At 42.8% G+C, this 26,476-nt stretch overlaps 1 long non-coding RNA gene and 2 pseudogenes across 1 annotated transcript; 1 reads left to right on the plus strand and 2 right to left on the minus strand.

The window, feature by feature from the left end:
- Positions 1 to 504: 504 nt before the first annotated feature.
- LOC115403898 (uncharacterized) lies at positions 505 to 865 on the minus strand. The gene is made up of 3 exons (XR_003933266.1): positions 786 to 865; positions 635 to 700; positions 505 to 533 (listed from the first exon to the last, which is right to left on the minus strand). It is a non-coding gene; the product is annotated as an uncharacterized LOC115403898 (long non-coding RNA).
- A 6,813-nt stretch (positions 866 to 7,678) lies between these two features.
- Positions 7,679 to 7,828, plus strand: LOC115404756 (uncharacterized; annotated as a pseudogene).
- A 10,083-nt stretch (positions 7,829 to 17,911) lies between these two features.
- LOC115404743 (uncharacterized) lies at positions 17,912 to 18,053 on the minus strand (annotated as a pseudogene).
- Between the last annotated feature and the right edge of the window lie 8,423 nt (positions 18,054 to 26,476).

Below are 26,476 nucleotides of genomic sequence, written 5' to 3' on the forward strand. Positions count from 1 at the left end.
GAGGAGGAAGAGGAGGAGGAGGAGGAGGAGGAGGAGGAGGAGGAGGAGGAGGAGGAGGAGGTTCATGACTGACACTGGGGTATGATGCTGACGAATCGGAATGGTAACCAGACCCAGATTGAAATGCACTCGGTGATAAATTCACATCGTTTATTATGAATGATTCAGGATCTCGAACCAGGCACTCTAACAGAAAGTTTAAGTCTAAAATGCGCGCCATGGGGTTTTTAATTTTTCTGAAATCACACTGCTCGGGGATTTTCAATCATTTATTTTTGAATGTCATGCTTTACTGCTTCAGGATGTTTTATTTCTTTTTTTTTAACAGGACAAGGCTTGCTCTAAGCGCTCATCCATGAGCCGTTGCAGATCACCGTACTGAAGATATGCTATCCCACCGCGCATGAAGCTCCAGTTCAGAACGTCGGCAGCAACTGCTTTGGCCTTCCGAAGTGCCGTGTCGAAAGCAGCATTTCTAACGATGCCAAGAAGAGTCCGGTCTTCTCCCAACTCCGTATCTCGAACAAAAAAATCTAAAAAAAAAAAAATGAGGATAGAGGAAAAAGTCACGTATAGGATATATATTTCCCAATTATGTACAGAACACTTAGTGAGAACAAAATAAAGTACTTACCATTCACATAGTGGATGTCCGCACCATCCTGATGTGGTGGTGGTGGTGGTGGTACCTCAGCCGGGCCTATAAATGAAAAGAAAAAAAATGAATACATACATACATGCTATAAATATAAAGTTTTTCTCCACATCTCAATCGTAAAACCTACCCCTCAGATCATCGTCAGTCTCGCTGTCATGTCCAGGATCAGCCTCAGGCTCAGACACAGTTTCGGGGTCGTGATCAGCGATGGGTGGAGATGGTGTTCTTGGAACGAGAGCTGAAAAAATAAATAAACAAATAAATAAAATTAATCAAGGGATCATTTAAGACTGAGTAAATAAATAAAGAAGGAATATAGAAAGAATAAATACATGCCTCTGAGCTCCTGGATTGTAGTAGGAGGCTCGGTCTGCGTAGGCCCTTAAAATACAGGAATAATTTAAGAAAAGGTTACATACATGCATGACATTATTATTTTATCCCACCATCAATATTTAAAAAAAAAATCTTACCAGTGAGATCGACCACCTCGCTTGTATTGACAGCGGTTTCTACTCGACCAGGTGCGAACAGGAGATCTTTAATATGAAGACGATCGTCAGAAGTTTTATTTTTTATTTTAAACAAACTTAATAAACTTTAAAAAAAAAAAAAAAAAAAAAAAAAAGATTTACCGTGAGTACAGAGGTTGTTGAGGTCTCCCGAGACTTGCGTGTGATCATTGTCGTCGAAACGGCTCAGAGCTAGGAGACATCAAATAATTACTTGAATGAATCAGATCAGGTAAACCTACCCCGGGAAAAGCGAGCTCTTAATCCAGAACCGGAAGTCCCCGGAGTGTCTTCTCGATTCGGAGGAAAAACTGGAAATTTAAATAAAACAGAGATAGTGAGACCTCCATAATGTCTTGGGATCTCTGAAGATTTAAAAAAAAAAAAAAAAAAAAAAATACCCCTGGTACGGAGAGAGGATAACTCTTGTAGAGAATCCGTGATAATTGACCTATTTCTTGTCAGATTCTGACGGGCAGTGTTTGAAGGTCCTGGGACTTCACTGGCCGTTGAGGTCAGATTCCGAGTCTGATTATCGAGCCTGTCCAGCTCATGTGTCAATCGTAAAAACAAAACAAACCTCGTTAGATCCCATAGACGATTATTCTCAATTAAATACAGGATTGATTTAACAATTTACCAAAATCATCCCGGGTCAGGTTAAAGTCTTCCTCTTCTTCTTCTTCTTCAACTTAAAAAAAAAAAAAAAAAAAAACTTAGTTAAACAGGGGTAAAAACTTGTTTAAAAAAAAAAGAAATCCATTTTTGTCTGATCAAATAACATGAAATTTAAAAACTATGGTACTTACATCGAGAATGGGTCGTCGGCTCTGTGGATGATGATGATTCACCGAAGAAATTAGTCTTGTCTAGAAAAATATATTAAAATGCACTTTGTTTTCTCGCTCTCACACTTTTTCAAAGAGAAAATAATTTTCCAGTCCATTCGTCCTACCGGCCATCTTGCGGTGTTATTGACGGGGTGTTTGGTTTTTTTTCTCAAGCAGTGATCTTCTTCTTCTCTCTCCTTCCTCGCTCTGCCTGTTGCAAGCTGAAGTGACTGACTGTCACTTATATCCGTGCCAGCTAGCTATTTTGCATTTGTTTTTGGTGGTTTTTATGACTTTTGATCCTTCCAATAAGATCACAGGATCGGCATGAGGTGTTAGAGAGAGGTTGGGTCATGGAGGAAGTGAATATTCTTTCTGAGGGGAAGTGCAGTAGGGTGTGAAGAGAAGCCCAAAGATTCTTTAAACCACAGCATTTTCAGAGGTCATCAAATCTTTTTCTTTTTTCTTCTTCTTGATCTGATAGCTGTTTTTTTTTTTTTTTTTTTTTTTTTTTTTTTAACTCTTGATGTTTTTAAACTTTTGACACATTTGATCAGACTCGTACGAATTAAAATTAGACCGGATTTACTCTTTGTGAGAAACTGATCACGGATCAAACAATACAAGATAGAAGAAAGATAGACTTCTTGTCTGTCCATGGTGGTGACAGAGATTCTTCTTTGATAGGATCCACCGATAAAATATAATTACACAAACATGCTAAGACGCATGCTCACGGGTAAAGAGATGTTGAGAGAACAGTAGCGGATAAAATAAATATGTAGAACTCTCTGTCTTATTTTTCTTTTGTTCAGGAGGAATAAAAGATTTTTTATGGGGTTGTGGTACTTTGTAATGTCTTCCTGAATGTGACTGATGAAATAGTGGAAAAAGTAGAGGACGAAAACTTAAAGATCTTATTTTTTTATCCTTCGGACACAGGTATCATAGTTTGTTTCTGAGAAAAGTTTTGACCTGCTCACAATCAATTTTCTTCTAAGAATAGCATATAAATATTGTATCTGAACTAAACAAACTCTTTTTTTTTTTTTTTTAATTTCTATCAGAGTGACCCTGTTCATAAGACAACTTCCTATGCTGTTCCCACAATCTACTCCCAGACGTCCCCTGCTCGTATGCTATCTGATAAAAGCTTTGAAGTAGACCTGTCGAACTAAATTACCCCCGTTTTATGATCCCTTCTTTTTCTTCACCTACGGAGGATGCCTGACTTCCTCAGATCAGAACCCACCCCGCTCCCATCCTCGCACCCAGACATCTCACTCGGATGTGACTTCCTTCTACTTCCTTAAATCAAGCACACCCTATGCGTCTCTGTATGGTGAGGCCTTGTTTTCTACCCAGAATCTGCAGCTGCAGCTAGCTTCAAACACTCACACCCTTACAGTACGGTCGTAAATGATCAAACAGTCAGACAGACGGAGGGGGAAGACTTCAACAGTATTTTTATTATTCGAGGCATAGTTTAATCAGAAATACTTCTACAAGAGTGAAATCAATCGCTACTGACTAGTAATAATACGGCTTTATCATCACCAACACATTACGCAGAATAGAACAATCCAAATTCATCTGCAAAGCAGAATGAAGTCTGTCCACTTCATCCGAAGGACTGAGACCGAGCCCGCATTGAATGGAAAGTGAGACGGCATCGACAAACAGCGTGTACAAAGATATTATGTGGTACTTAGTTGTAGATAGAGAATCTTTAGACAATTCGTGTACAATTTTCGCAAATACAGAGGACAGACTGGATTCGGAAGCACTCGTTATAGTGTTTTGCACCATAACCCACCATGCTGCATCTCCCCGACACGACCGGACTTGAGCATGAATTTTTTCCATGCGTTGAATTTCAGCATCGGTAATCATACTGTATGCACAACCCAGGACTCTCTTACAGATAACATTGGTTAGAAGTCTCTTCAACTGAGAAATAACATCATCTAGCTTGATAGTTTGACTTAACAAATTCCCCATCTTTCCTCCTCCTTCTTCTTTTTTCTTCTTCTTGTTTTTCACTCACTCTTCCAGCAGTCACTCACAGCAGAGAGTTGATCAGTGGTCACGGACTGTCCGACATCAGAGTCGTAAAAGTCGCAGATCAGCTCTGCCACTCTCCGAACAGATTTGAGCTCAAAGATCAGGGTTTCCACGATCGCTCTGATTCTCTCCTCGTCGGAACGGATTTTCCTGAGAATCAACAGCTTTTGTATGGATGGGATCAGCTTGGGTGTGAAAAGTGTGGCCATCAAGCGGTCGTAATGCTCCGAAAAATAGCCATCTGTCTCAACATCAAGACACGGATGATGCTTCTGACTAGGGTGATTGGTCCTGCACCCGTAACAGGTCTCCTTCTGGTATCTGCCTATCACCAGGTTCAGCAGGTGAAGCAAACCCAGTTTCACTGTACCGATCAGACCAGCTGAGATCCAGCCGTCGACATCATCCTCTCCAGATTCTCCAGCACTTGGCGATGTAGGCCCTGCACCTCCCCCGGGTTTGACCAAGACCGGGGCAGCCTCCTCCTCCCCCTCCTCCGCTTGCACAGGAGCGGCCTTGCCCGCCTGCACCAGACTGCGCTGATGAAGAGTTTCAAAATCACAATTGCAGGCCAGCTCCTCGTTGTTGAAGCCGGTTGTCGGGTGAGAACAGGGAGACAACGAAGATGATGATGATGATGATGAAACAGCTTCCTCGTGGCTGAGGGCACGAGGACAGTCGCACGTCAGCTCATCCTCATTCAGGACAGAGGATGGTCCGTATGCAGAAATATTCGGGTTCTGAGAGCATGATAATAATGATGGAGAAAACGCTTGAAAGTCTTCTTGTTCTTCTTCCTGGCTGAGGGTTTCAGAAAATAAAGGCAGAGAGTCCTCACTCAGCAGATCAGGGTACCCCGGATGAGGACGCTTGAACCCGGCAGAAAATCTCCTATTGCTGTACTTCTGCATGGCTGAAGTCGAGAGAGAGCTCCTTTTTATATGTCAAGGAAGAAAAAAATAACAGATGTACTGACGCCACAACTTCTCCCACCTCTCAATAAATAGTCCTCGACGACATGTACAAGGCAGAAGGCGTGGTTTAAAACGTAAGTGTTCTTCTCACGCTAACCACGTCTCTCCAATCACGCGAGTTGTGAAACAGAGTGGTTATTTTTCCACCATTTTCTTTCATCTTCTCTATCATTGCATCAAATGGTAAGTCAAGAATCTTTCTGTATACTCCGCACTCACTGTTAAAGGTTTCCAAAACAAAACTATCTGTCGGCCGTTCGTCGTTTGTCGATTGCATGCTCGCACGGAAAAACCACCGACCGCACGCCACTGTTTTAGTCTGCCATACAGCACAGAATCTCATCTTTCGCTGATCAATTTGTGAATCAGGAGACTGTGTTAAGCGGGCACAGTCTCCTGAATCTTTATCCCTCGTGCACCAGCTGTGATACCTGTCAAGCAGCATCATCAGAACACCCCAATCGTTCGATGAGACAGCTGTCTGAGACGAAAAAGGCCCAAATTTCTCATTGCCGTCCAACTGATAAAGACAGAGTTCGCCAATGTCATATTTAAAGAAAAATCCCCAGCTACCTCCAACGCCGTATGAGGATAGAGACCATTCCTCATGTAACAATTCTTCCGGGGGCATCTGAGTCCGGTAAAGGTATATAACGCTCTTTTTCGGCGTAGTGCCCAACATTGAAAATTCATTAAAAATCGTGACAGGAGTTTCGCTGATGAGAGATTCCGGCTGCGTCTTCATGACACGCTTCTCCGCCATCTCCAGGTACAATATAAATTCACCCCCTCTAACCGACTGTCTGGCTCCTACTCATCCCTTCAGATGTGTCAACACCTAACCCGTCGTAAAAACTTCAAAAGACCTCAGACGGAAGGAAGTTTGGGGGGGGGGGGGGGGGGACAAATGCGCAGTGGACATACGCTGGACAAATGGTGGACATATGGCGAGGGGAGGGGTTTATTGGGGGCCATAAATCTTTCGGTTTGACATATAATATCATATCTGTCTCTCTACTGAGTCAACCCTCTTACTTCAGTTTTACATTAGATGCTGATTCAGTGTTATATTTTCTACAAGCACATACAGCGCCTTGCAAAAGTATATTTCCTCCTTGAATTTTTTGACCTTTTGTTAAATTTCATACTGCAAACATAAATATATAAAATTGGCAAATCGGCCAGGAAGACTCTTTCCAAACAGACTGAATTTTTTTAATCCCAAGTTTTCTTTTTTTTTTTCCTACCTATGAAACTCTTCCCCTTTTCCCCTGATTTTCAGTGCACAGCTCAGTGGCCACTCACTGGCCGGCTTTTCTTTTGTAAATGCAGCCGATACCTGCCAGGTTGTTGGCTCATGCATACCTATTGGGGGGGAAGAGCCAGGAAGGAAGATTCTTTCTCCAAACAATGGATTTGTTTTGTGGTGGGGGTTTGGGGGCCAGAGTGTGAGGGGGAGGAAGGCACTTCAGTGCAGGGGTAGCCTTGTGAAAAGGCCACCTCAAACCTCCCCTCAACAGAAGGACTGATTTTGTGGCACAGAGAAGAGCGTAGTTTTGCATTTGTTTCTCTGACAGACCATCGGGACCATTGCAGACCAGCTACATCTGTTCTAAGATCAGATTGCACTCAGATAGACTCTGTTTAGTCATTAACTCAACATTTGATCATTGAGGAAACAATCAGACAACTTCTGAAGCCATTATGAGAAAAGAGGGTGAATAATATTGCACATCCCACTTTTCAGGTTTTTATTTCTAAAAACAAGTTTAAATGTTGTACAAATTTCATTTCACTGCACAGTTGTGTCCCATTTGATGTTGGTTCCTCACAAAATATGCCAATTTTATAACTTAATGTTCAAAGTATGAAATTTAAGAAAAAGGGCAAAGAATTCAAAAGAGGTGAAGACTTTTTCAAGGCACTTTACATACTATGTTATGACAAATATTGTTTTCATACACAGCACCCACAGATGCACTGTAAAATATATCTTAGTTTTTTAACTATGAAATACACGCACTAATAAAATGTGCAAACTCCCCAATTCTCGTGCAAAATGATACCTTACATCCACAACAAAATTTTCTCTTCTGAAAATGGTAATTTGTGTCAAACTGATACAAACTATTACATGAAGAGAGTTTTAGAAGCATCAGCTGAACATTGGTGTGTGTGCTACACTTCTCCCTCTGTTTGGGCCTCATTCCTGCATGATTCATTGCATAGTGGCTGCATTTACAAGTGAAAGGTGGCTGGCTGGAGGACAACGACTTGTGTATTCAAAAGCACTGAGCCACTGTGGCCCCTCTCTGGGTTCTGGGATGGGTTGGGCCAAACCGCCCCCTGCTTGGTAAACCTAGTGTTAAAAACCTCAAATTGTATTTAGGAAGTAAATCCAAGGTCCAATAATGTGAAGCTGTTGCTGTCTGGTTATATGTGAAGCCAATGCTCAGTAAAACCATACAACAAAAGACCTGGTGTGTAAAAAGACTGTTAATGATTTCCGTTTTTTCTGGTTATATAATGTAATAGAATTGCTCTTGCCCACCAGAGTATATAAAAGAAGGATGTGTATGACAGCAAAGTTCATCTCATCAGGACTATAACAGAGAATAGATTACCAGCATATGCTGACACTTACTTACCTTTCAGATGCTTCACCCAATGCCAGACTCAGTCATTGCACTGAGGTTGTGCTGACCCCTGCAAATTCCCCAAATGTGGAAATACCAACTGCGTAATTTCTGCTGGTGGGGGACCATGTTTAGCCTTGTAAACCAGCCCCACCCACTCCACATCCACATTTGGATTTTGGAGCTGAGGTGGGTCTGGGGAAAAGGCTATAGAAAGAGAATGCAACAGAGCAGTGAAACGGCCGAGCCAATCAGCGTTGCCGCTTTTTGTTTTCAAATTTTTTTGGTGAATTCCAGTGGCAAAACCGTAAGTGACACCATCACTGTGCGCAGCGAAGATTACGGAGATAAACTTTAACCATTATCTGAAAGGTGCAATAAGTAAAGTCATAGCCGAAAAAGGCTTACAGTGAAGTCGGCTCAAAACCAAGTCGGCCCTGACCAACTGGGCTGCACCCTGGGATACAGTCAAGTCGGCCCCATGCAAATTCGCGCGGGGGCTCCCAAGCGGCCGACTGGACTGTAAGCTGCTTACCAACTCGGCCGAAAGCCTCTTTTGTCACGCACTCACGCCACATTGTATTTCTCACGCTGGAAAAAAAAAAAAAAAAACAGTAAATATCCCAGAGGACTCAAACAAGCCTCTCACTTACCTGTCAATCAAAAAATAGCGCAACAAGCAATGAAAAAAAGCATTGTTATCACATGAGTCTGGGGCAACAGCAGCACAGATGGTAGAGCGGGTCGTCTCATAACCGGAATGTTGGCGGTTCGATCCCCGGTCCCGCAGGCATAAAACTGTTGTTGTGTCCCTGGGCAATTCAGCTTTATTTCAGCTTTATTTATGAAGTGCCAGTTACAACATGGTCGTTTCTAGACACTTTTACAGAGAAACCCAACAGATCCACATGAGCAAGCATAAGCAACTGTGGAAAGGAAAAACTCCCTTTTAACAGGAATGAAACCTTTGCAGTTCCAGGTTCAGAGGTGGTCTTCCTGCTGTTCCGGTTGGGGTGAGGGGACAGAAAGAGAAGGAGATAGGACAGACAGCTTCTTGTATCTACATACAATTCATATATAAACACAGGGTACAGAGGCTACAAGAGGAGCAATCATCAATGGCATGTAGCAATACAATGAAATTACAGTAGTACCATGAGATTACATTGAAACGAGAGAAGGAGCAGAACTGGGAGCCGGTTCTACATGGTAGGAGCCCAGGGTTTAGTAAACGCTTACACCCACTGAGTCCGGGTTACCTAGATTAATCAGTGGAGCAGCTGTTCACAGCTGTCAAGCACGGCTCTAGTCCACCTCAGAGACAGCCTCTTCGTCCAGGGTTTCGGTGTTCTGACTTTTTAGTCTCCCGTAGTGGAAAGAGAGAGAGAGGGGGACAGATCATTTTATTTCCATAGAAGTGGACACAGGTGTTATGTCCAATAACACATGGATAGTGGTGGTGCGCTCACGGTACTTTATTGCACATCAGCAGCCATTACACTGAACTGTGTATCCCCGGTTTACGGCAGTCACGTCCCATTGTCATGACTATGCTGTGGCTTAAAGCCATACACCACAACAGGTTCACAGATTTATGCAATAAATCCATGACTCATTTCCCAACATCACCTAACAGAACAGTTACATAATAGCTGAGAGAGGGAGAGAGAGGACGTGACCCCTAGCTGTAAGCTTTATTGAATAGAAAGGTCTTAAGCCTCGTCTTAAAAACCGAGACTGTGTCAGCCTCCCTTAAGCCCCGGTCACACCGCCCGAACTTTGCTGGAGCGTCCCTGGAGCGGTGAAAAAAATCCATCACTGCTCGTAACCGTTCACCACCGCTCACCACCGTTTAACAGAAGTTGGCCTCCGTTAAAGCAACGCCGTAAACGCTCAGCCACTGCTGATGTTACACCCCCTCCAAAGGCTGCAACGATCAGCCAGACCATCATACAGGAGCACACCGACAGGTTGTTTTTCTGTAATCTAATGTATTAGAAATTAACATAAATAAACAAAATATTAAGTCAAGAGTATCAGCAAACATTTTAATGCCTCATGTCTGCTTTATTAATGCCTCAAATCAGGTTTTAAAATTTATTTGACTTTTTACAGCGCATTTGCGCAGCGTCACCTCTCACACTCCGCGCACTCGTTTCCTTGATAAACACGCACACACACACCAACACACACAAAACAGTTGTGTTATTAACCGTCAATAGTAATCAAGAACATATTGAAATTAGTAAAATAAGTCTCCCCGGCTGCGCACCAGGACGGACAACTTCCCACACCGTCCCGTCCTCACCCTGCTCATTTGATTCTGGGACTGCAGGCTCTACAGGACAAAGGTATTTATTCAGAAAATATGTTCGTTCTCAAATTAATTTTTGGAAACGAAAAACACTTGGTTTGCTGCACTTTGATGGAGGATATAATATTTTACCCGAATCTGTAACTGGCACATCTGGAGACGCTGCAGTGCTCCAACTACCGTGTTCACTGTTGTGTAGAGATTTATTACATTAGTTTATTATTTTCACACCATTTTATGTTATTATTATCTAGTGGTAAACTGACAGTAGCCTACAGTAATTCTCTATACCTGGAGGCGACGCGTGAGCGCTTCATGCGCCACTGCAGGTTCTGCCTGGACTGTCCGACACGTCTCCGCCATCCGATTCCCCCTCACTGACTTCCTGTGTCATTGCTAAAGCTTCTGTTATGCCTCTTTTTATTGTCTTTTTTTTTTGGGGGGGGGGGGGATTTGGTTGATATTTTTGGCTGATTGTCCGCTGTCAGAGCTCGCTCCCTGCTCAGATGCGGCATATGAACCACAACAAATCAATCGCAGAAAAAAAGCAACATGAAGTGCATCTTCTTTATCTTTTGGAGGTATAAATGCTTTGTAATATTATGTGTGTCATTGTTAGGACCTTATTTGCTTCAGAAACCTTATTTGCTTCAGAAAAACATACAAGACACATATTTAGGAAAAGTCAAAGAATTAGAGGACAGGGGAATTATTTTAACAGATTTATTTGAATTATAAAAACCCAACCGGTCTGTCAGACCGTCTTGGCTGTTCTGGTGTTAACAACTGTGAAAAAATACTGTTACATATATATTACTTCAACCTTTTTCATTTATTATTCCATTCCACTATTCCACCAACCCCGTGTCCGCTTGGAGAACGCTTCCCACCGCTCCACCGACGTTTGTGCAACGTTTAATCGCCGCCCGGGCAACGCAGCGGAGCAGCGGCGGTCCAGCGTTCAGGATTGCGTTGGCCTGGCGGACCCGAGCGTCCACGAACTTGCGTCTAGCGGTGCCAAACTTGGACTGGGCGTTGGTGGAGCGGGGGTGAACGTTGCCGGGGCGGAAAATTCAACGCTCCTCACCGCTCGGAATATTTTGTGCAGCTCAAAACTTTCGGAGCGGAAGGAGGGCCCCTCTGGTAACATCAGCGGTGGCCGAGCGTTTACGGCGTTGCTTCAACGGAGGCCAACTTCTGTTAAACGGTGGTGAACGGTGGTGAACGGTGGTGAACGGTGGTGAACGGTTACGAGCGGTGATGGATTTTTTTCACCGCTCCAGGGACGCTCCAGCAAAGTTCGGGCAGTGTGACCGGGGCTTTACAGACACTGGGAGCTGGTTCCACATAACAGGAGCCTGATAGCTAAAGGCTTTACCTCCTGTTCTACTTTTAGAGAACCAAGGAACCTCCAGCACAGGTTCACTTCACCCACCTTGCCTAAGTATGAAAGTAGTGTGAGAGTGAATGGTTGGTGGTGGTTGAAGGGGCCGATGGCTTCGCTTCCGTCAGTCTACCCCAGGGTAGCTGTGGCTACAATAGTAGCTTACCACCACCCAATATGGAGAGAATGAATAATGCAATGTAAAGTGTGTGTCCAATAAAGCACTATATAAAAAAAAAAAAAACAGTGAGCCTCATGTGCTCTTTTTCATTGGTTGCTGAGCTACTATAACCCGCCCCTTTCCTTCTTTGATTGACAGGTAAATGAGAAGTTTGCAGACATGTTTGATCCCTCCCGGTTATTTACTGGTATTTTGTTTTTCAGCATGACAAATACAATGTTTGGCGTGTCACGTGAGTGCATGAGGCTTTGGGCCGAGTTGGTCCCGGTATCGACCAACTCGGACCCTTCAGAGCCCCGTGCGAGTTTGTATGGAGCCGACTTGGCTTGGGGCTGACTTGACTGTATCCCTGTTCTCTGCAGAGCTGTCGCTCCACTGTGTCATTCTGACCCCCGACCCGGAAGGAAGCTGATGTGCATCACAAACTGGATTTATTTTTTTTAGGACAGAGTTTTGCTCTGTACTTAATAACAATTGTCCACAAATACTGTTCTGTGCATTAAATAACAACTTTTTTTTTATTTTCCAAATAATATTTATTATTTGTTTCTGATTCAGAAGTATATTCATACTGCTGGAACAATTTTAGTCCTTTTCTGTTGTAAATCAATCAATAAAACAATCAGTCTGTCTGTCTGCCTGTATTGATATATCACAAAATTAAGATCATACCTTTTGTGTATGTGTGTATGTATGTATGTGTATACATTTGTGTGTACATACATGTGTGTTTGTCCCTATATGAGCCTCCTGTATTGTGGTCTTGATAAAACATTTCATAACACAAAGCCTCTTTTTTATTCGTCAGTACTGAGACTTGGAAGAAGATTAGTGCCAGACAGTCCTTCAGATGAGCTCCAAAAGGTATATTAACCATCCGAGGCCACGCTGAGACATGAAGTCTGCTGTGACCTCTGACCTCTGTTGCTCTTTTGCTCTCATTTGACCCCTACAGCAGATACAGACCTTAAACTTAAACTGTGAGGCCTCTGGAAGCTATAAAATAAGAATTTGGTGGAAATATTCTATCAGCTCCTCCCAAACAGGAAGTAGCTTCAGGAAGGAGGAGGGGCTTCCAAATTTTATGTATCCTTTTCTGGTAGCGGTGTGAACACATCCCACAAATTTCATCTTATTTGGATTGAATTTGCATAATAAAAAACATGTTACAAGTGCATCGCCATTTCATCAACCCATCCAACGTGTTCAAAAGACCCTGATCAGACAGACAGACAGACACATTGTTCCACCAACTAAGAACGGCCTTGCACCACCATCTACAGAATCGAGAAAGAGCTATCAATCTGTCAATCCTTTCCATGTCCAGAGGAATCGAGAGGGGTCCAGCTGCAGACCTCCACTCTCAGGACCCGGAGCTCCACTCTCAGGACCCTTCCCTGCAGACAGCTCACCTCCACTCTCAGGACCGGAAGTTGATGCGAAGCCTTTCAAAATAAAAGCGAGAATATCGGAATCGTGTATTCGTACTTCCCCATGAAAATACGGTTTATTTCTTGTGGTTTTATTTTTATGTTTGTAATGTAAATATGATTTAAAAGCAAGTAAACTAACAGTTTGGTTGCAGACCTCCACTCTCAGGACCCTTCTCCGCAGACAGCTCACCTCCACTCTTAGGACCGGAAGTTGATAGAAAATCTTTCAAAAAAAAAAAAGAAAAAAAGCGAGAATATCGGAATCGCGTGTTTTTCATTCCCCATGAGATTACGGTTTATTTTTGGTGGCTTTAATTTTATGTATGTAATGTAAGTATGATTTAAAAAAGAATATGCCAAAACAGTCTGGTTGCAGACCTCCATTCTCAGGACCCTTCCCTGCAAACATCTCACCTCCACTCTCAGGACCGAAAGTTAATAGAAATATGAAAAGGCATGACTATGATCATGAGTACTGTCATGATCACCTTAAAACAGTATTGTTCTTTGCTGCATTAGTTTACTGCATTTAGTATTTTGATGTAATTGACTATATGGACAGCTGTTAGACTGCATTACATACTTTTTGAAACAATACATCTGTGTAAATGAAAAAAAACTCTTCTACACTGAAACCTGTTTGAGTTGTCTTTGCTTCAATAGCATTATTGTAAATGTACAGATTCCTGCAGTGTTGCAGCTTTTAACATTGTTTTAATTCAACTAATTTCATATAGGCATATGTTTATACGTATATATATTTTGTATAGCGTTTACAATTCTTATACCTCATAATTCATCTAATAAGTCCTCCATATTGTTTGTGCTGTTCTTACCTTGTGTTGTTGGACCACATGGATTTGCCACTGGAGGATGTGAGGACTGATTAAGTTGTGTATTCAATTCAATGGATTACTGAATATCTAGTTGCATGATCTAGATTGCCTATAATCCCTGTTCAGGAGAAAACAGACACAAAACAAACTTCCAAGTTGTTTTATTTTTCTTTGCGCTCGCAGTATGCTATGTACCCTCCTTTGTCCATGATCTCTTCACAAAAGACACACATATCTCCAATGTTGTATAACAAAAACTTAAAAAGCTCCAGAATCACTTCTCTTTCCTCTTCACCAAAATCCAGGGTGGCGTGAAAGAGGTTTTCCAGCTGTTGCACAGCCTCCTCAGTGCATGATGTGTCGTCCATGCTCAAACCGTCAGGCACCTCCACCCTGGCTGCTGACAGCTGGGGGTTCATCTCCACCCATTCTGCTGCTTTCTTGCAGTGCTCCACAACTCGGGCCACCACACTGGTCTAAAGAAAATTAGAAGCGTCAAGTTTTTGTCAAGACATGAAAGGTCAACTCACAAAATGTAACAACATGGAAGTGGAGGTCAGGCCCACCTCTTCTTCAGTTGTCTCCATCCCCTGCACAACTGGAGCAGCTGTTTGTTGACAACTTTTCTTCCTCTCTTCAGCCTTAAAAGGCTGTACTGCATTAAATAAAAGCATAGCTCACAAAATCAGTTAATGAATCATGTCCAGGGATGGGAAACCTGACATAACATTGACTAAAAGCAACAAATAAATATTGAGACAAAAGGAATGCAGACTAACCTTTGCAATGTCATCCAATTTTCCCTTCAGGCGAAAAACTGGTGGCACCTCACCTGCCAGAAGGGATTTCGACTTGAATGGAAAATGAGCAAACATCTTGCCATGGCTACAACAGTAGGTAAAACAATTAAAATTACACGTGCTGCCCTGAAATTAGTCAATTCTGGCAATAAGTAAGAGAATGGGAAGACAACAGGACAGATGACGACATTTCAATGTGCAAATCATCAATCATATCAGTTCAATCATATTATGACATCCTACCTTCCAAGATCAAAGTGTTCCATGAGCATGACACACCACCATTTTCACAGGGTTCGCTTGTTTGCCTACAAAAAAATTCAGACATATTATTCCATATAAATCAAACAATCAATTAGGTTACTTTTCTGAATAAGCAGGTGAACAGTGTGTACAAACACACTGAAAAATATAGTATGCTTACCTTTAAATTAAATGCCACCTTTTTTATGTGATTCTATGTGGTTCTGCAACTTGAACACTTTCAGGTTTGAACTTTAGGCACAGTGGAGAGTGAAACTGCTTGCTGCATGTCCTGCAGCGTTCGATTTCTGAGTCCACTCTGATAACTGAAATATGCATCTGTAAGAGAAATTATGTCGTGATCAGTAAAACAAAATTTAATAAAAATATATGGTGACTCAGTTTTCTTGGCTTTCTAGCAGGAAGACTGCATGATTAAGTGAGCACTACCACGTACACAAGACAACTTCGACATGTTATTAATATGCCCCGGACAGAATAATTTCTATCCAAATGCTATTTGCAAACGGCAGTGAAAGCCTTCTGATGTAAAGATAATCACATAGACAAATATAAATAATATACACAGTGCTTTTGTGCTTTCAGAGGCTAATAAAATTACCGTGGTCAGCGCTAGCCACCGTTAGCCTAACTACCATTACGCTACAAATCACGGTAAAGTGGAAACTCTATAAGTTCACGGGGCAATGTACAGTGTGCAACGTCACGTTCTACTGAATAAAGGCAATTTTTGTTTTTGTATAACGAAAAGGTGTCGCTTGATATTTACTCACCTTTCCGTCTCCACACAATGAGAAATACGTGCTTCCGGTGTTCTCTTTTCCATTTTTTTAATGCTTCGTATCAACTTCCGGTCCTGAGAGTGGAGGTGAGCTGTCTGCAAGGGAGGGTCCTGAGAGTGGAGGTGTGGGTCCTGAGAGTGGAGGTCTGCAGCCAGGTTGTCGTGGAGGAATCTGCCATTCGGCAGAAACCCGCCCAATCTGGCAGCACAGAGCTCTTTTTTGTGCAATTTTGATGTCGTTTGACTTTCCAACAATGACTAAGTACAAAATCGTTCATTCTTCTATTGGCATAATGATTAGATTGCGTTGTTCGTTATGTATTCTACCAGAATAAAACAAAAAAGTAACGGCAAAAAGTCGACACAGAATTTATTATGAAATCACTTATTTTGGAACGCATATCCACTTTCCTTCTGGCACCCGATTTCCTTCTGTTCAGATTGACACAGCAGAACTTTGACGTGCGGAAAAATAGGATCCTTGCGCAAAGTTTTCGGATCACCTGACAGGCTCTGATTGATTTTGATGACTACTGATTAGATTGGGAGTCCGGACTGGAGCCGCACCACATCCAGTGTGAGCCCGGCGTTGGCCCCCTTTGGCCCCCTCTTGAGATAGCTGGTTCTGTGATGAGCAAGTTGCTCAATTCTGTTATTGTGTTATAACTGTAGTCCAGGGGTCGGCAATTAGATTTGGCGGCGGGCCACTTTTTTTGGTGGCACTTCAATCGCGGGCCAAGGGGTCTCCGCGGACACTGGAGAGCGGGGGGGGGGGGGGGGGGGGGGGGGCACTGGACGTATTTAACGCGACTGCATTTGCGCAATAAATGACACCGCGCCGCGCTACAAGCAAAACTTTTCACTGGTGTGTGAATTCATTCGCGGGACGCGTCACGCTGGTACAAATATGCAACACAGAACATCCTGCTGAAACATCACAGCTCCTCCTCACCGTCTCCTGCACAGCAGCAGTGGTCAGGATTCTTCTGATGTTTGTCCCACAGTCCTGTGTGCACCCGGATGTGTGTGTGTGACGTGTGTGTGTGTGTGCGCACGCGCGCATACTGATCGATGGTGCGGGTTTTGTTCTTTTTTGTTTTTATTACTGTTTTTACTGTTCAGCACTTTTATGAAAACGAGTAGTACTTTTACAAATAGAGATTGAGATGCTCCGCCTACCACCGTCGCTGCTCTGTATCTGACATGAGGAAGTCGGCTCCGGCTGCAGCGAGGTGTCGGCATTGCTTCAGGCTGCCTGCTGCCCTCCGGAGGCGGTCTGAGCTCGGTGAGTTCCACCGTCTGCAGGAGCTGCCGGACGGCCGGTTCCAGCGCTGCTTCAGGATGACGCTGTGTTTCCACAAGAAGTGGTGAACAAGTGAGATCGCGCACGCCGCTCGCCTTGGCATCATACCAACTGTTCTGCGTGGTCGGAGCCCTGCTGCCCTCCGTCAGCACGTCCGTGAAGAGCTCCACGCTGATAGGCTGTCCTGGGCCAATTCGCTTGAAAGGTTCAATTATTTCAACTCGAGCGACGAGCGATGGAGCGGCAGGTGGCGGGCGGCGGGCGGCAGCGAGTGGCAGTGCAAGTCGACGGGCGCGCGGATTTTTCCCTGGAAACGCTCGCCGCTGGCCGCTCACCGCGTCATCGCTCACCGTCCGCCGCTCAAGGCTGAGCGACAATCGCGTCATTACATTGACTTTGTGAAACACACACTCAAACTTACTGGAGAATAAACACACGGTGAGCTCGGTGCAGCGCACTCACTTGCGCTCTCTGTTCACCAGACGAGGTGCCACTCCTCTTTATTTTTCAGTGACAAACCGGCAACCACAACAAAACAACACATCCCTCGAAGATTGTCTATTGCAACACAATGACAGATATCGCACTCTCACAGGGGTGCGTGCGTCCGCTCGAGGGCCCGGGGTAATAAGTGCGTTAATGCGTTTGTGCGCGCGCGTGTTGGGATCCTCTCGTGGGCCAGATTGGACGGTTCGGCGGGCCACATGTGGCCCGCGGGCCGCTAATTGCCGACCCCTGCTGTAGTCGATTCAAGAGATCCTTTATTCCCCATAGACAATAAAATAGCCATCATCTTTATATTGTGTACAATATCAGCTTCCTAGTTTATTTAATTAGTATAGCAGTAGTATTTTTTCTATATTTTGACCACATGGTGCTTGGTTAGTGCTTTCACCTCACATAATAAAGGTCAAGGATAGGATAGAGGTGAAGGGTCAAATCAGAGGAGATTGCTAACACAGTGCCCCACCAGCAGAAATTATGCAGTCAGTATTTCCACATTTGGGGAATTTGCAGGGGTCAGCACAACCTCAGTGCAATGATCGAGCCTGGCTCTGGGTGAAGCACCTGCCAGGTAAGTAAGTTTCAGTGTGTGCTGGTCATCTGTTCTCTCAGTTGTTAAGCTGAACTTCGCCACTATAGACACCCTTCATTTATACACTGCTGGGAAAGAACAATCCTTTGATATTATATAACCTGAAATAAACTGAAATCATTGACAGTCTTTTTATACACTAGGTATTTGTTGCACTGTTGTCCTGAGCATCGGCTTCAAATTGAACCAGACAGCTACAGCTTCACAACAAGACTGAACCTTAGATTTACTTCCTAAATACAATTTGTGGGTTTTGTTTGGCAACTTTATTCATTGTGAGTTTACCAAAGGTAAGACTGTTTTATACCTTTACATTTTATGTAAATGTGATAAATGTTGTGAATACTGATAAAGATAAGCTTCTGTTTGTGCAAACTTTTCAAAAAGATTGAACTTCATGAAAAATTGTCAAATGTAAACATTATGTTTCAGTGGTTCATCCTAAGACGATAAACAAATAATTTCAAATTGTTGAAAGGTTTGTCATTAATGAATTATTTTACTTATGTTTTTCATGAAAATAAATATTTCCTCTGCCAAGAGTATGTTCAAAGCTCCTCGTAAGTCAATTTATATTTTTCACAGAATGTTCTAAATTCACATTACTATGTAACACTAGTGCTCATTACACAATATTAGTAGAAAATGTGATTGATGTAGATGTGATTGTCTTTACAGTTCTTGAAAAAGCATGGAGAGACGTACCATGGGGGTCAGTATTTGTGGTGGAGTGTAACTTCTATCAAACTTCAACAGCAAGAAGAATTTGTAGGTTTTGAGGAGGCTTATACTTCATCCTATTCAATCTCCTTTTGAAACAGAAATGAAACGGAAGACTATAAGTATGTGAGGCACTATAAACCTCAATCAGAAGCCAAACATCTGAGGATTCTGCTGCACGGACCACCAAACTCTGGAAAGTCCAGCTTCATCAACTCTGTTGACAGCACTCTGCGAGGAAGAATTGCAACTCGAGCTTTGGCAGACACTGGCTATGATGGCAGCTTCACACAGGAAGTATGAAGAACTTGTCATAACTTGAAAACTGTCTAACACTCATAGAAAGACACAGAGCAAAACATGTTTCTAGACTTTCTCCAGTGTTCAACTCAAAGTCAGGACAGCTACTTTTTTTCAGCAAGAAAAAATTACAGGGTGTGAAATGGAGAAACTGAACATTTGAAATGTCTACATCTTCAGCACACACTAACAGTTTGATCACTTTTCTTTTTTTACCTTGCAGTACAGAACTTATAAAATCCAGACAGAAAAGCCTGGGACCTTTTATCCTTTTGTCTTCAGTGACACCATGGGTATTGAGAAGAGCTCTGGAAGAGGAATTGATGTGAAAACTATAAAATTGATCATGGAAGGACATGTCAATGAAGGATGCAAGGTAGGAAATCGATGCCTCAACAGTTCACATTATGGTGCACTGGAGGGAAATCACAAATGAAAATCATCAGTGATGAATTACCTGTACACGTGACATGGATTAACCAGGAAATGATGAAATGCTTTATTTTAAAGGCTAATATCAACTGTTCCTTTGCCACTAAGCAGTCTGAGGACAGCAGAGGGGATATTATTAGCCTCCACAAGACCTCCAGGACTTTATCAGATGATCCATAAAATCCTTGGTATCCTTTCAACATGTTTCAACAGTGTGTTCAGTGTTCATGAAGACATTTCCCAAGCATAGAACTGTCAAGGACATAGATTCATTAAGTATTGCATGCTGCATAATAAACCAAACAAGGTTTTATGGACTAATGCCAAGGAACACTCCATTGTTGAGTAAATGGCAAAAAAGATCTTTGCATGAGTACATGGACAAACTGCAGCAATTAACTGCCCAATTGGAAGCTGAAATGCCGGCTTCATCATTGTGCAGTACAGTTTCTGGTTAGTCTTATAACATAAGGAGAAATAACTACTCACTGTCAACAAGGTCTCTTGATAACAGTCTTGAATTTGACCATGTCGGGGACGGGATGGTTGGACATGACCATTTTCCAGCCTATCGGCTGCTTCTCTAAGGCTACGTTCAGACTGCAGAGCTTAATGCTCAATTCGGATTTTTTTTTGTGAAATCCGATTTTTTGCGAGTTCCTTCACATTTACAATAAAATGCGACTTGTATGTGATCTCCTGTCTGAACTAAAGGTGTCCCAAAAGTGTCCCGCGTGCACAGAAGAGGACAGAACGACGTCACGTAGCAGCGCGCTTCAGTGTTTGCGGAACCCACAAACAGCATACAGAATCTGTAGCTTTTCAAGCATCAATCATCGATGATTTGAAATGATCAACACGCATTTTTACAATTGAACACTGAGCAATCATTTGAGCGCAGCACTTCTAATCAGCCGCGCCGAGCTCCTTCTGTGTGTGTGAGAGAGAGAGAGAGAGAGAGAAAGCACGCGAGAGAGAGAGAGAGAGCGCATGTGGATATTATTGTTATTATTATTATTTTCCTCTCCATTGTTCTGGCGCTGCAGAATTAAGCAAATGAGAAGGAAGAGAGCCAAGTTTTGGGCCATGGTGTTTTGTGGGGCCGCGGCAGCAGCATCCGTCCAGAGATACGCAGCCAGGAGTGGTGGGACAGTGATGAGAGGCTTTAGCGATACAGAGTTCAATAATAATTTTTGGATGACAAGAACTCCCTTTATGTACGTCTGCGAGCGCCTTTTTTTAACACTCTCACTACAAGACACACGTCTTCGGCGCCCCATATCGTGATGTGTAGGTCGGATAAATGCGACCTGGCCGTTCAGACTGAAGTCGCATGGCAAAAGATCAGATACATATCGGATTTAGGACCACATATCCAAGTGGCCTGGGTTGCATTTGAAAAAATCGGATTTGTGTCGTTCAGACTGTCATGAAAAGATCCGATACAGGTCGCATAGGAGCAAAAAAATCGGATTTGGGTCACTTCAGCCTACAATGTGAACGTAGCCTAAGACAGTGACTTCTGCGCCACAGAGTCTTGACAGTCCGAAATGCTCGAAGTGTCCCATGAGTGCATTCTCAAATTGCATGATGTGCCGTTCCTCTCAGTCCACAGGCGAGTTTTCATTATTGTTCGTCTTTTACTGAGTTTGGGAAACATATGCTTATTAGTATTGACAGGGCCGGCCCGGGCTTCAGAGGCGCCCTAGGCGAGCCCGAGACGAGCGCCCCTTGGGAGCGTGTTTTTCGAGCGGTCCCGACATTTGTTGAGCGCGGGGGGGGGGGTGCGCTGAGGAGCGATGCCGAACAATACCGATCAGTGCCGGGCAGCGCCGAGGACGAGGAGCGCGGTGCGTCGGACCGCTGCACAGCGGGGCACACGGAACACAGAGCGTCGTGGCGCCCCTTGTGCGACCGCGGCGCCCCCCTTGGGACGTGGCGCCCTCGGCGGCCGCCTAGTTCGCCTATGCCTAGAGCCGGCCCTGAGTATTGAAATAAGTACGGTTTGTGTTTTTTATTCACTAAGTGAAATGTTGCTCAATTTACTTTGTTCTGGCAAGTTCCGCTGTTAGAACTGCCGGCTCTGAATGTAACCAATCAGATGGCGCTGTGGGTGGGACAATGCTGGAGGCGGAGTCACGACCGCAGAGAAAGGAGACGAAGAAAGGAGAAAGGAGAGGAAGGAGGCTGCGTCTGAGCCAAAATAATCCCGTTTCATATTGATCTTTTATCGATCGTCGGATTAAACAAAAAGTTCGATGCTGATGTGCGTCAAAGTGCCGAATATTGTCGCCAATGATTGGCTTGGTCAATGATCGGTCAGTCACGAGTATTGACTACCCTGCCCAAAGCCTGGATGGACTAAGATTGACTGCTTAGTCCATCAAGTGTGAAAAAAGAAAAAGGCAAAGGAAAAAGCAAACAATAAACCAGCAATAATAAAAGGAAAAAGAAATGACAAAACTGAAAAAGAATAAAGAGAAAAAAAAGACAAAATTGTCCTTGATGTTTTCACATTCATTGATTTGTTTATTTTTCTTCATATTTACATTCATTTCCTGATTTTTAAACAGAATTATATTTTATAATGGCACTGCAGTGACTCGATACATTACCAAAGGTTGTGAAAGCAATAATTAAAGCGACACTTGATAACTTTTCAACCTTAAAGCTAGGGTCGGCGATCTTGGAAAACTAGCATGTAGCACGAATGTAGCATCTCCCCAAGGCTCCGCCCAGCTCCCACCCCATTGGAGGACCTCCCGTTGGGAGCGAACGCACTGGATGTGGAAGCGCCACGCGCACAGAGTTTGGGATCGCCTCCGGTGTTATTAACCTTTCTGACTGCCCGCACACAACGCGCATAGGAACGCAGCGCGCCCGCTCCGCTTCGTTCTATTTTTCACTCGAGCCATGAGTGAAAAGAGCCGAGAGCGCCTTGGCAACGTGCACGCGCACTGAACCAGGGCCAGTGCACGTCATTGAGGGACAAAAACAAACTGCAGAAATGAAAAATACGCGCAGGCGGCTGGTAGAACAGAGAAGGGATTTGATTGGTTTCTTAAGAGCGTTTTGTGCCTTACGATTGGTCGGAGTTTTTACTGTCCTTTGGCCGCTACAGTTGTCAGATTTTTTCCGCACCTTTTTCCGTCTACATAATGTATTGACTTCTCCCAGGGGGCAAGGAGCATTTCACTCAGTATGATAAAAAGTGCTTTTGGACAACATCGTCTGCCCTAGCTTTAATAAAAAACATTTTAATATCTTTTGTGATGATACATCAACTTACAACTAGTTGAATGACCCCTCTGTCACGGCCTGAGGGCGTCAGTATTGCTTTCACTTGGACGAAGCAACTGTGAGGAGGGTGGTAGGAACCCTGCACACTGAAAAACTCCAAATGTGCGGACTGCTTCACTGCATGGTCTCCGAGGGGGGAAAAGCAGTACAAAAACAAAGTTACATTTACTAAAGTTAAACATGTATTTTCAGCATCATGATATAACATTGTTTAGCCACCATTAGATTCATGACCATCCTTCACACAGCCACTGGAAACAAATGCAGGCGAGTTCAGTCCGACAGCATGCCACCGGGAGCAGCATTTTACCACGCCACGCGCTAGGCCTCATGGGAACTGTGGTATTCATTCAGGCAAAACACTACTGCTTTTGTCCATGGGCGCCGACAAAATCAACGAAAACTGAAAGTTCCTTAGTGTCGCTTTAAAAGAGGGGAGTTGTACGGAGCCCCTAAAGAGACATCAATTTTGTATTTTTTTTTTTTTTAGGGAGTTTTACATGCTAACGTAAGCAACTTTACGCATTATCGTAAGCCTTAAAACTTTTATGCACGCAAGTTGTTTACATAAAACTTTGAAAGGCACCCACTCCGTCATTTATCAAACGATCATATTGCAGCATATGGGCTTACGGCCAGATGAAAGATAGAATTGGCATTTATAAATATGACCGTGATCTTTTCTTTCCAACCAAAATACTATTTTCTCACATTGGGTGTCGAATTTGATGATTCTGATGAAATGGTATTGGTACATCTCCAAATATGAAAACATGTGTTATTGTGATTTTGAAAATGTTGCCTTTTTTTCAGCTCCTTCCTGGCAGTACCCCGACAGGATCTGACTACAATCTAAATCCGGCCATCAATGACAAAGTTCATGTTCTGGTTTGTGTTGTTGATGGTAAAAACGTGGAAATGATGAATGATGAGGTTGTTCACAAGATGAAGGAGGTCAGAGAATATGCCCGGGCCTTAAGTGAGTTTTCACAACTATTTCAGAAAATCTCATTTGATTTTTGGTGTCAATATCAGCTTTATTTATGTAGCAAGTTTAAAATAGGGCTCTGGTCAGCCAAAGTATTTTACAGTACAAGAACACAATGACAAACAATCAAAGCAAAACAGTAAAACAGTGAAGTAAATAAATTGAAAGATCCAGTAGACGTGACTCTGCTCAGCCAAAGGCCAGGCTGAGCAAGAGGATCTTAAAGGCGAGGCTATTTGCCACTGCACAGAGAAGGGCAACATGTTCCACAGCCAGCCGCAACTGCAACGGCTCAATCTCCTCTGGATCTGGTCAGCTGACCTAAAAGCTCTGGACAGTTGATAGACCTTGGCTCATTGGCTTCCAGGCATTTTCAGATGAGTAAACCTCTTACTGGCAGCCGATTCAGAGCAATTAGACTGATCTTTCAAGACCACAGAATATCGAGTTATAAGATTATGCAAACACCGAAACTACCTAATGAAAGTGTAGACTCTCTTCTTTCATAATAAAAAAGTTTGACTTTACCTGTAATCGGTAGCAGAAGATAAGGCGGTTTCACCAAAAACATCTCTGATCAAAAAATGAAGAAAACAAGCTTTTTCTGAAAAACACATTTCAAGTGAAGAAGTGCCTCAGAGGTTTTTTTTTTTCTTTGGGAACCTCACATATCTGAACAGAGGTTTCCTTCAATAAAACAAGAAAAAGAACATTGGAAAAAAAGGAAGTTTGGCAATAAATAATAATTTCTTTCTAGAAATACATGAAAAAATGTTACACCTTTTCACATTTATGCATGTGTGCTGTCGAAGCACGAGTGTTTGCATGCGTATATGTACTTATGTGCATATATGCAACTTATTTCCATCACTTACTCATTTCCACCCCGACACACATGTGACTAAAAACTTTTAAATTCAGACTGAAACAATTCACCAACGTTGGCACGTTTCAAAAATTCTTGGAGCTCATTAAAAACAGCTTTCTCTAAAACCGTGAAAATAAAAGCAAGTTTAGAAAGGCAGTGGGGTTCTAATAGCAGGGATCTTATTCACAAAGAACTACAAAATAAAAATAAAAATCCTCACACAGAGAAGAAGAGACTTTAACAGAGGCTATTGATCTATCTGCAGCCTGGCAAAAACAGTACTGCACAGAACACAGAAATATATTTTGGGTGCTCTGGTGGTTTTTGTATAACCTGCACGTAAACAGCATTTCCACCCAGTTAATATCTATCTATCTATCTATCTATCTATCTATCTATCTATCTATCTATCATCATCCCAAATGTTAAATCTATGTCTGTCAACACCAGACCTCCAGTAACAGTTTATTGAGGATGTCTCACTGCTCAGTCAGCTTGTCTCTTACACACCCTGTCCACCATTTAGAAATTGGGGAGATTGACCCCTGTGGGGTGAGGCCTACCAGGTATTAAATGTTGTGTTTCTGCTTGTAGTGGGAGTAGGTCTGTGCTTCTCAAAGCAATCAAGAATAACTGAACCCAACTACCAAATGTGTTTCCAAACTGATGTGGCATTGTGTGCTGCAAACAGTGTCCATCAGGCCAGTGAGCCAAAGGTGCCAGATGGAAATACAGTGCAAAAATAGTCTCTCCAAACATTTCAAACTCTGCTGTGTGTCTGATCTGGAAAAGGTATGCAAAGAGCTGTTGGAGCAACCGGTGCATTTCAGCATGCATGGACTTCTTTTCATTGGTAAATCAAGCCAAGCTCGGCACTGATCACCAGGGATTATATATCTATATCACATACTGTGACACAAAAAGAAGTCATTTTTTGACCATTGGAGATGCAGTCACTATTTGGAATTTGAAACATTGGCATAAACTCAGGAAATCTGACTTTAGGTTTTACTCTTTCTTTCCAGGGATCCCCCAAGTAGCTGTCCTCACTAAAATTGATGAAGCCTGTCCAAAGGTCAACAGAAAAATCCAGAATGTCTACAAGAGCAAGATCCTGAAAAACAAGGTAAGCACACTTTTCTTTTTAAAAGTACATCGATATTGAATAAAGAGAAGTACATCTCAGACGAAAAACAAAACCAAGTTTATATTCAGTGTTTTTTTGTTGAAACTTAGGTGGAACATGTGAGTGTGAATCTGGGGATTCCACTGAACTGCATCTTCCTGGTACAGAGCTACAGCGAAGAAACCAAAACAGATGAGAACATTGATGCACTGCTTATGAACACAATGAGAAAGATCATTGACTATGGAGAAGACTACCTGAATGACATCGCACCGACAATGGCCACCAAGCAACGAGAGCAACGTCAGCAACCTGTGGCTCTTGTTCAAGAACTGAAAATGGTATTGAAAAAAAAATAGACATTCAGCCCCTGAGATCAGGTTGCATGCATGTTTTAAAAGTCAGTGATTAAGGACTGACTGAATATTTACAAATGAAGAGGATGAATCAACAAGATGTGGATATTTAGAGGTTTCACGTTAGGACCAAAACTTGAAGATGCACCCATTCTTTCTAACTTTGAAATCTTTTTCTTTTCTTTTTTTTTGTTGAAATAATGATATTTGTATTGCATGTGCTCTGTTTTGTGAATCATATTTGATGAATCACATGTTATTTGTGAATTGTAATCAAATGGTTTCTGCTGTTATAGTTACACACACAAAAAAAAAAATTA

This window comes from Salarias fasciatus, chromosome 17 (genome assembly GCF_902148845.1).
Source record: "Salarias fasciatus chromosome 17, fSalaFa1.1, whole genome shotgun sequence".
Taxonomy (NCBI): Eukaryota; Metazoa; Chordata; class Actinopteri; order Blenniiformes; family Blenniidae; genus Salarias; species Salarias fasciatus.